Source organism: Amblyraja radiata, unplaced genomic scaffold, assembly GCF_010909765.2.
Source record: "Amblyraja radiata isolate CabotCenter1 unplaced genomic scaffold, sAmbRad1.1.pri scaffold_675_ctg1, whole genome shotgun sequence".
NCBI classification, from domain to species: Eukaryota; Metazoa; Chordata; class Chondrichthyes; order Rajiformes; family Rajidae; genus Amblyraja; species Amblyraja radiata.
The window spans coordinates 6,475-18,226 of record NW_022630698.1 but is presented as its reverse complement, the minus strand read 5'-3'; the positions used below and the strand labels follow the sequence as shown (position 1 = coordinate 18,226).

Here is an 11,752-nt window from a genome sequence, read left to right as displayed (position 1 = left end):
TAGTCATGTCTCTACTATTTATTTCATTCCCCTTACATGTTTTTCCTATACATGCTCAATTTTTGTAAGGTGTCCTTGAGACTCTTGAAAGGCGCCCATAAATAAAATGTATTATTATTATTATTATTACCCCTCTTACTTTAAAGCAATGTCCAGATATTGTTCCCGATGTTGGGGAAGTCCAGAACAAGGGGGTCACAGTTTAAGGATAAGGAGGAAATCTTTTAGGACCGAGATGAGGAAAACTTTTTTCACACAGAGAGTGGTGAATCTCTGGAATTCTCTGCCGCAGAAGGTAGTTGAGGCCAGTTCATTGGCTATATTTAAGAGGGAGTTAGATATGGCTAAAGGGATCAGGGGGTATGGAGAGAAGGCAGGTACAGGATACTGAGTTGGATGATCAGCCATGATCATATTGAATGGCGGTGCAGGCTCGAAGAGCCGAATGGCTTACTTCTGCACCTATTTTCTATGTTTCTATGTTTCTATGTTTCCACTAGTCTATTTCCACCCAGGGGAAACGTTTCTGACTGTCTACCCTATCTGCGCATCTCATAATTATTTTTATCGATTTGAAAGAAACAAGAAGAAGTATAAGAAGTAAAGTAGATGAGCTTCAGGCTCAGTTAGAGCTTGGTAGATATAATAATAATAATAATAATAATAATAATAATAATAATAATAATAATAATAATAATAATAATAATAATAATAATAATAATAATAATAATAATAATAATAATAATAATAATAATAATAATAATAATAATAATACATTTTATTTATGGGCGCCTTTCAAGTCTCAAGGACACCTTACAAAAATTTAGCAAGTAGAGGAAAAACATGTAAGCGGAATGAAATAAATAGTAGAGACATGACTAGTACACAAATTAAAGACATAACTCAATTCAAAACACAATATGACGCAATTCAAGCACAGATGAAAAGGGAGGGGGACGTGAGGCTAAGGATAGGCAGAGGTGAAGAGATGGGTCTTGAGGCGGGACTGGAAGATGGTGAGGGACACGGAATAGCAGATCAGTTGGGGGAGGGAGTTCCAGAGCCTGGGAGCTGCCCTGGAGAAGGCTCTGTCCCCAAAACTGCGGAGGTTGGATTTGTGGATGGAGAGGAGACCGGCTGATGTGGATCTGAGGGACCGTGAGGGTTGGTAGGGGGAGAGGAGGTCAGTGAGATATGGGGGGTCCAGATGGTGGAGGGCTTTGTAGGTGAGGACCAGGATTTGATATGAGGATTTGATATGAGGATTTGAGGACCAGATATGACATTGTGGGGATTACTGAGACGTGGCTGCAGGACGATCGGGCCTGGGAATTTATTATTCAGGGTTATACATCCTATAGAAAGGACAGGCAGGTGGGCAGAGGAGGGGGGGTTAGCTCTGCTGGTGAGGGAGGGAATTCAGTCCCTTGTGAGGGAAGACATAGGGACTGACAAGGTAGAGTCACTGTGGATTGAGTTGTGGAATTGTAAAGGCAAGAAGACACTAATTGGTGTTATTTACAGACCACAAATAGTAACCCGGATGTAGGGTGTAAGTTGCAGCAGGAGTTAAAACTGCCATGTAACAAAGGTAATGCCCCTGTGGTGATGGGGGATTTCAATATGCAGGTAGACTGGGAAAATCAGGTTGGTTCAGGACCCCAAGAAAGAGAGTTTGTAGAATGCCTCCGAGATGGATTCTTCCAGCAGCTTGTAATGGAGCCGACCAGAGAAAAGGCAAGTCCGGATTTAGTGTTGTCCAATGAACCAGATATGATAAAGAGAACTCGAGGTGAAGGAGCCGCTTGGAGGTAGAGATCATAACATGATTAGTTTTAATTAGCAATTTGAGAATGAGAACGTTATTTCGGAAGTGGCAGTGATGCAGTTGAACAAAGGGGACTATGAAGGCATGAGAGGGGAGCTGGCCAAAGTAGACTGGAAAGGGAGTCTAGCAGGAATGACGGTGGAACAGCAATCCGGAATCCAGGATCATTTCATTCCTAAAAGGAAGAAAGATTCTAAGGGGAGTAGGAGGCAACCGTGGCTGACAAGAGAAGTTTGGGGTAGAATAAAACTAAAAGAAAAGATGTATAACACAGCAAAGAGTAGCCGGTAGCCAGAGGATTGGGAAACTTTCATAGGACAACAGAAGGAAACAAAACGGGCAATATGGGCTGAAAAGATGAAGTACGAAGGGAAGCTGGCCAGGAATATAAAGAAGGACAGTAAACGCTTCTTTAGATATGTTAAGGGCAAAAGAGTAGGAAACTCAAATGTGGGTCCCTTGAAGGCAAAAACGGGTGAAATTATTATGGGCAACAAGGAAATGGCAGAAGAGTTGAATAGGTACTTCGGATCTGTCTTCACTAAGGAAGACACAAACAATCTCCCAGATGTACTGGAGGACAGAGGATCTAACGGGGTAGAGGAACTGAAATAAATGTTCATTAGGCGAGAAATAGTATTGGGTAGGCTAATGGGACTGAAGGATGATAAATCCCCTGGGCCTGATGGTCTGCATCCCAGGGTCCTCAGGGAAGTGGCTCTAAGAATAGTGGATGCATTAGTGATTGTTTTCCAAAGTTCAATAGATTCAGGATCAGTCCCTATGGATTGGAGGATAGCTAATGTTATCCCACTTTTCAAGTAAGGAGCGAGAGTGAAAACGGGGAATTACAGACCAGTTAGCCTGACTTTGGAGGTGGGAAAGATGCTGGAGTCAATTATTAAAGAGGTAATAATGGGGCATTTGGATAGCAGTAAAAGGATTAGTCCAAGTCAACATGGATTTATGAAAGGGAAATCATGCTTGACTAATCTTCTGCAATTTTTTGAGGATGTGACAAGTAAAATGGATGAAGGGGTGCCAGTGGATGTAGTGCATCTAGACTTTCAGAAAGCCTTTGATAATGTCCCGCACGGGAGACTGGTGACTAAAATTAGAGCACATGGTATTGGGGGTTGGGTGTTGACATGGATAGAAAATTGGTTGGCAGACCAGAAGCAAACAAAGTAGGAGTGAACGGGTCCTTTTCAGAATGGCAAGCAGTGGCGAGTGGAGTGCCGGAAGGCTCAGTGTTGGGGCCGCAACTGTTTACCATATATATTAATGATTTGGAAGAGGGAATTAGGAGCAACACTAGCAAGTTTGCAGATGACACAAAGCTTGGTGGCAGTGTGAACTGTGAAGAGGATGTTAAGAGGTTGCAGGGTAACCTGGACAGGTTGAGTGAGTGGGCAGATGCGTGGCAGATGCAGTATGATATAGATAAATGTGACGTTATCCACTTTGGCGGCAAAAACAAGGGGGCAGATTATTATCTCAACGGGGTTAGGTTAGGTAAGAGGGAGGGACAACGATACCTGGGTGTCCTTGTACACCGGTCACTGAAAGTTGGCGTGCTTGTACAGCAGGCAGTGAAGAAAGCTAATGGAATGTTGGCCTTCATAACAAGAGGATTTCAGTATAGGAGTAAAGAGGTTCTTCTGCAGTTGTATAGGGCTCTGGTGAGACCACATCTGGAGTATTGTGTACAGTTTTGGTCCCCTAATTTAAGGAAGGACATCCTTGTGATTGAGGCAGTGCAGCGTAGGTTCACGTAATTGATCCCTGGGATGGCGGGACTGTCATATGAGGAAAGATTGAAAAGACTAGGCTTGTATTCACTGGAGTTTAGAAGGATGAGGGGGAATCTTATAGAAACATATAAAATTATAAATGGACTGGACAAGCTAGATGCAAGAAAAATGTTCCCTATGTTGGGCGAGTCCAGAACCAGGGGCCACAGTCTTAGAATAAAGGGTAGGTCATTTAAGACTGAGGTGAGAAAAACCTTTTTCTCCCAGAGAGTTGTGAATTTATGGAATTCCCAGCCACAGAGGGCAGTGGAGGCCAAATCACTGGATGGATTTAAGAGAGAGTTAGATAGAGCTCTCGGGGCTAGTGGAGTCAAGGAATATGGGGAGAAGGCAGGCACGGGTTATTGATAGGGGACGATCAGCCATGATCACAATGAATGGCGGTGCTGGCTCGAAGGGTCGAATGGCCTCCTCCTGCACCTATTTTCTATGTTTCTATGTTTCTATTACATTCTCAAGGGGAGGGTGAGTGCTGTGCATGTTGGCACAAATGACATTAGGAAAAAGGAAGAGGTCCTGCAAAATCAATATAGGTAGTTAGACAAAAGGTTGAAAAGCAGGACCTCCAATACCATGTGTTAATGAGGGTAGGTACAAGACATTTGGAGAGATAAATGTGTGGCTGAGGAGTTGTTGCAGGGTGTAGGGATTTAGATTTTTGAACCATTGGAATCTCCTCTGTGGCAGAGGTGATCTATAAAAGAAGGATGGGTTGCACTTGAACTGGAGACAAACCAATATCCTGGCAGGAACGTTTGCTGCTGATAGTCGGGGTGGGTTTAAATTACATTTGCTGGGTGCGGGGGGGGGGGGGGGGGGGGTCCACTGCAGAATAGAGGCAGGTGAGAGGTTGGAACTAGGTGTGGAAGGTGATAAAGAAAGCTCACTGGCGGGATAGGCAGGAGCACAGCAGGTAGCGACGTTGGAGTGAATGAAATCCATTTTGTGCGATGGGTGAGACTTAGATAGGTACATGCGACTGGGACATTTTAAACATTACATAAATATGGCTTAGAGAGGTACATAACCAGCAGCTTAATGATCCAGGGTAGGTACAGGTGTGAGAGGTACAAGATAGAGGTAGAGGTAAAAGAGGAGGGGGAGTTGCTCGATTGATTAAGGAGAATGTCACAGCAGTAATCAGATGACATTTCTGAAGGCTCTTGTAATAAGGTTATAGGGGTGGAGCTGAGAAATAAAGAACAGATGATCAGCTTGTTGGGAGTGTACTATAGGCCTTTAAATAGTCAGTGGGAATTACAAGAACAAATGAGCAAGGAGATTTCAGACATATGACTAATGGGGTTACTATCATCGGGGATTTTAACTTTCCCAACATAGACTGGGACTGGCAGAGTGTCAAGGACTGAGATGGGACGGAATTTGTCAAATGAATTCAGGAAAGTTTCCTCAGGCAATATTTAGAGGCCACAATGCGGGAGAGCAAAGCCTGATATTCCCTTTGGAAATTGGGACAGGCAGTTGCATGAAATGTCAGTGGACGAGTGTTTTAGGACCAGTCAGATCGATCTGTCTGTCTGTCTGTCTGTCTGTCTGTCTGTCTGTCTGTCTGTCTGTCTGTCTGTCTGTCTGTCTGTCTGTCTGTCTGTCTGTCTGTCTGTCTGTCTGTCTGTCTGTCTGTCTGTCTGTCTGTCTGTCTGTCTGTCTGTCTGTCTGTCTGTCTATGCCGGCTGCCGGCTGCCTTTCTGCCTTTTGATTCGTTTCCATCGTGTGATGTCACAATGCCTGATGCTCACATATGTCCAATCGGAATGGATTCATTTACATATGCCTTTGCAGGAGGCCCAGCCCATGGTGAACGTTCCATTGTGTGATGTCACAATGCCCAATGCTCAAAGGCATTGTTGCCATAGAGGGAGTACAGAGAAGGTTCACCAGACTGATTCCTGGGATGTCAGGACTTCCATATGAATAAAGACTGGATAGACTCGGCTAGACACGCTAGAATTTAGAAGATTGAGGGCGGATCTTATAGAAACGTACAAAATTCTTAAGGGGTTGGACAGGCTAAATGCAGGAAGATTGTTCCAGATGTTGGGAAAGTCCAGAACAAGGGGTCACAGTTTAAAGATAAGGGGGAAATCCTTTAGGACAGAGATGAGAAAAACATTTTTCACACAGAGAGTGGTGAATCTCTGGAATTCTCTGCCACAGAAGGTAGTTGAGGCCAGTTCATTGGCTATATTTAAGAGGGAGTTAGATGTGGCCCTTGTGGCTAAAGGGATCAGGGGGTGTGGAGAGAAGGCAGGTACAGGATACTGAGTTGGATGATCAGCCATGATCATATTGAATGGCGGTGCAAGCTCAAAGGGCCGAATGGCCTACTCCTGCACTTAATTTCTATGGTTCTATGTTTCCCTCTCCTCACCCCTCTCCCTCTGCCACCCATCCCTCTCTCCCCTACCCCCTTTCCCTCTCTATGCCACCCCCTTCCCTCTCTCTGCCCGCTACCTTCCTCCTACCCCTCTGTCCCTCTTCCATCACTCCCCCTACCCCTCTCCTCCTCCCTCCCCACTCTTCCACCTCTCCCCCTTCCCCCTCCACTCTCCCTCCCCACTATTTCCCCTCTCTCCCCCAACCCCTCTCCCCCTCCCTCCTCCCCTACCTCCCCATCCCCCACATCTCTCTCCCCATCCCCCTCTCTCACCCCTACCCCGCTCTCCTTTCCCTCCCAAATCTGTCCCGTTTCCTCCTCCTCCTCCTCCTCTCCCCTCCCTCCCCTCTTCTCACCCCCCTCCCCCCACCTGTGTATTTGGGGGTGGTTAATGTGAGTTTGATGCCGCAGCCCCCCCCCCCCCCCCCCCCCCCCCGCAAACGCCGTTGGGGAAACAGACCCAACGGGTCTGCACTTGGTCTAGTCTCCTTTAAATTTTGCCCCTCTCACCTTAAAGATATGCCCTTTTGTATTTGGTATTTCAAATCTGGGAAAAGAATTCTGTCTCCCCTATCTATGCCTCTCATAATTTTATATACTTCTACTAAGTCTCGCATAAAACCCCTGGCATTCCAGAGAACACAATCCAAGTCTATCCATCTCTCTGTTCATCAATGCTGTTAAGAGTCTTGCCATTAATTGTATAATTTCTCCTTACATTTGACCTCCCAGAGTGCAACACTTGCTCGGATTAGACTATCTGACATATCTCCATTTCTGTAGCTGATCTATGTGCCGCGGTATAATTTGACAGCCTTCTAGACAGTCCGCGACTCCAGAGATCTTGGTGTAATTTGTAAATTTACTAACCAACCCATCTGCGTTTATGTCCACGTCATTTATATATATCACAAACAGCAGAGGTCCCAGCAGATCACTGCGGAACTCCACTGGTCAGAGCTCCAGCCTGAACATGATATTTCCACCACAACCCTCTGTCTTCTATCAGTAAGCCAGTTATGAATCTATACAACAAAGTCATTGTTAGCCCCATGCATCTTAATCTTCTGGATCAGCTCAGTATGTGGACCTTTATCATGCATTACCATCCACACTCTACCCTCATCGATCACATCCTTGATCAAGTTAGTAAGACATGACATGCTGCATACAAAGACAAGCTGACTGTCTCTCATTAACCCATTCCCTTCCAGGTGAGAGTAAATCCTATCCCGTAGAATCCTCCCTACCATTGACGCGAGGCTCACCGGCTATTGTTTCATTCTACTTCACCTACTTAGATAAAGGAACATTAGCTTCTCTCCAGACCTTGGCTGTGGCTAGAGAAGATGCAACGGTATTCGTTAAGATTCCCGGAATCTCCTCTCTTGCCTCAATAACCTGGGATATTGCCTCACATTCTGAGGATTCATCCACATTAATGCTCTTCAAGATCCCCCACACCTCTGCTTTCTTAAACTCACATTGCCCTTGCATACGAGTGTTCTCCACACTGTCCTCCATGTTCCGCTCCTTAGTGAAAACAGATGCAAAGTGCATGTTTAATGCCTCGCCTACATCACAAGACCAAGCACAAATTCATATCTTTATCCTCGAGTTACCTTCTTATTTTATATGTCAGTATAAAAAGCCTTGGGATTCTCTTTAATTTGACAGCAAAACCTGGCTCTTCTAATTGCCCGCCTGAGTTCTTCCCTCTTTGCTTTATATTCCTCAAAGGCCCCAGGGCACGCAGGGTCCGTGTGGGCCACCGGGAGTTAGTGGCGAGGTGTCGACTGTGCCTGGAAACATGGTCACTGGGTCGTCTCCCAGTATGCATCAAGCATCATACAACCCCACTCCCTCCCTCGCAGCTATCCTCCTGCTCAATGCACAGTCCCTAGAAAATATGATAGAAACATAGAAACATCGAAAATAGGTGCAGGAGTAGGCCCTTCGAGCCTGCACCGCCATTCAATATGATCATGGCTGATCATCCAACTCAGTTTCCTGTACCTGCCTTCTCTCCATACCCCGTGATCACTTTAGCCACAAGAGCCACATCTAACTCCCTCTTAAATATAGCCAATGAACTGGCCTCAACTACCTTCTGTGGCAGAGAATTCTACAGATTCACCACTCTCTGTGTGAAAAATGTTTTTCTCATCTCGGTCCTAAAAGACTTCCCCCTTATCCTTAAACTGTGACCCCTTGTCCTGGACTTCCCCAATATCGGGAACAATCTTCCTGCATCTAGCCTGTCCAACCCCTTAAGAATTTTGTAAGTTTCTACAAGGTGATGTAAGGGCAAGGTTGCTTTACCTGAGAAACAGAGGTGAAGTAGTAGAGCTGCTGCCTCATAGTGCCAGAGATCAGATTTGATCAGTGCTGTCTGTGTGGAGTTTGCACATTCTGTGATCGTGTAGGTTTTATCTGGGTGCACTGGTTTCTTCCCACATTCCTAAGTGGTGAAGGTTTGTAGGTTATCTGCCTACTGTAAATTGTCCCTAGCATATAGCATATAGCATACAGAAGTGGGATCATTCTTGTTTCGCTTGGGCAACTAACAACCCAGGGGTATGAAGCAGTGTTCAAGTCAGATGATTTAGAGTCATAGAAGAAATCTAGATTATGGCAACAAGCCCACTCAGGTAAGACAGCAATTCCCCAATATCATGTTGTTCAAGAAGGAACTGCAGATGCTGGAAAATCGAAGGTACACAGCAATTCCCCAATATCATGTTGGGCAATTTACAGAGGAACAGTCCAATCCACTAGGTATACAAAAATGCTGGAGAAACTCAGCGGGTGCAGCAGCATCTATGGAGCGAAGGAAATAGGCAACATTTCTGGCTGAAACCCTTCTACACACTATTCAATATTTCTGTTTGTACACTATTCACTATTTCTGTTTGTACAGAACCAGATCACTTTCCAAGTCTCATCTATCCCTGCAAAGTGCTGAGTCAGGTGGTCTGGATGAGGCTGGAGATATCTGGTGTGTATAGGATCTCAGAGAGCAGAACATGTGGCCTGCACTCCTGCTGTATCCACCCTCAAGACTGAAAAGCTGGTACGTGCCGACAATTGTGGAGCTGCCTCCCAGATTCAGCAATTTGCCCTCATGTATAACTCACCTGCTAATTGCCCACTAACTAACTCACTGGTACACTATGATGCTAAGACATTACTAAACATTAATCAGCAACATTAACTGTCCTTTAAGTAAACTTCCATTTATTGCTGCTGGACAAAGATGAAATCAAATAAGCATTAACAAATTGTGAGATACTAACTGAAATTCACGACAATAATGTGCATTTTATAGGATATGCAAAAACCACCATTCAATAAAAAAACTATTTTATTAGCAACTGTTAAACAGGTCTGTTAATCGTGCATTCTACAACCTTCAGATCACGTTCCCAGCTACGACACAATACTGAAAGCACAAGCTAAACATTTCTGAAACTTTTTTCCAATCATCTTTAAAATGACCTTCATTAGTAGGTGTGAAGACATTTTAGCACTACCCGGAAACCCAAAAAATGGTGACCAAAGTAAAACACTAGCCAATGTTAGCCTAAATGAGCAGAATTGTAATTTCCTGAAGCATTTACTAATCTGAGTGCTTGGTTAAGTGAGCAGACAGGTGTTGGACATGGCAGGAGAAGCAACATCTACTGATCGAGTGATCAAGCAGGCAAATAGTTACAATAGCAGGCAATGGATGCCTTGCTCACCCACCAGTACAAGGCCAGATACTACTACTGCACAACATTTATAAAACTAATCCCATATTAAAATAAATGGTACATTTACAAATTAAACTATCCAATTGTGGATTAAAATGAAGGGAAAGACTTTTACCAAAAATGCTTCATTTTACAATAAACTGTTGTGAGTGGAAGTATTTCCCGAACTGTGGGAATAGTCAATGACCTGTTACCACAAGGGTTTGACTGCACACTATATACTAACTCACTGGGGCGACTCCAGGCTCACACCAACATGACAATCAAATGTGCAGTTATGTTGCTGAATCACTGACCTGAACGAACAGTCATACAACTAAACTTTCTGATCAATGTCTCCATCACTAGTTGTCACCTGGAATCTTCCTTAAAACATGTCTAGGGAAGGAACAGGGCGGAGATATTCAGCCAAGATGTTCATTTCGCACAGGAGCCTGCAGGTCTAAGCCTGGCTATCCTGCATTTTCACCATATTCCAGTTAGTCACTTCACAAAGGATAAACAGAAATGTTAATAGAGTCGACTTATCAGCATATAATGATGGAATGTGCAGCGGTAAACCCTCAGCAAGCAGCAGTCTGTGTCACTGCTACTGTGTACCCCAGGAAATGTAGTCGGGGCGAGTTGCAGCGTGATATTCATCAATTAACTGCTGGACAATCTCCCGGGAATTATCCAGTTCATCAAAACTCTCCTTAAATATGTCCTCTTTGCGAAATTGTTCTAAGAATGCTTCTCTTTTTCTGAGTTTATCATACTGTCTGCTGGTTCTTTCAAACAACTGTGGGATGAAGAGAAAACCCTTAATAATCCCATAAACTCAAACACATGTCACATTAAGGTGCAGAATGGTTTCACATTTTTTTTAGTGTGGAACCCTTTAATGTCAAACTCCTTTTTAAAATTCTCGGATGTTCAATATTCTTTGACCGGTATACTATAAATCAGTGTTTTCACACTGAATATTTTATACAGGGCAGGTTTCATATGGTGCTTTATAACATTCAACCAAAACTTTTGTCAACAGTTCTAATCTTGTTGGCTGGAATGTACATTCAATCCATTCATGGTCTCTTGAAACAAACATACCCAGAAACGAGCAACACGACCAAATCCCTCATTCGAGACAGCAGGATTAGAACTCTTGTCAACATTGTTTTGAATGTATACATACATGATAAAGTACAGTATGGGGATAGGGCCTCAAAGGTTTCAAGGCCATTCTGAGTCAAGCAAGCCAGAATGGCTGATTTGTTGGGACTTTCCACCCCTGGCAGCACACTGCAAGGAATGGTGCTCTGCCAACAGCAAGTGACCAGTGAGTTCAGCCAATGCACCAGTGGGTGCAACAGCTACTATCTTGTTGAACAGAATTAGTTTATAAAGTGTTCTTTACACTCAGTCATTTATTTCACTTTTCACTGCACATCAACAATTTAATCACATAAATATAAACACTCATTGCCAGACAATAAGAGTCAAACTATTAGAACTGTCACGTGTCAACCACAAATATATTGATATTTACTGAGGAGATGCTGGTATGATTGGCCATCATAAGCCCACTGACACGGTGAGCTGATGGCAGGTATGGAGACTTCCGTGACAATGCCACCTGAATACTGGCTGGTCCCCACGGTATGAAGTTGGCCAATTTTCGCTCTCGTATTCTTTGCAGACTTTTATGGACCTATATAAAGAACGTGGCTTAGAGTGAAAACATAGAAACATAGAAAATAGGTGCAGGAGTAGGTCATTCGGCCCTTCGAGCCTGCACCGCCATTCGATATGATCATGGCTAATCATCCAACTCAGTATCCCATCCCTGCCTTCTCTCCATACCCCCTGATCCCTTTAGCCACAAGGGCCACATCTAACTCCCTCTTAAATATAGCCAATGAACTGGCCTCAACTACCTTCTGTGGCAGAGAATTCCACAAATTCACCACTCTCTGTAAAA

The 11,752-nt window shown here is 44.1% G+C and overlaps 1 long non-coding RNA gene across 1 annotated transcript; it reads right to left on the bottom strand.

Annotated features, from left to right (window-relative positions):
• Positions 1-10,538: 10,538 nt before the first annotated feature.
• LOC116970247 lies at positions 10,539-11,501 on the bottom strand. Its single transcript, XR_004411078.1, has 2 exons — positions 11,321-11,501; positions 10,539-10,573 (listed from the first exon to the last, which is right to left on the bottom strand). It is a non-coding gene; the product is annotated as an uncharacterized LOC116970247 (long non-coding RNA).
• Positions 11,502-11,752: the final 251 nt, after the last annotated feature.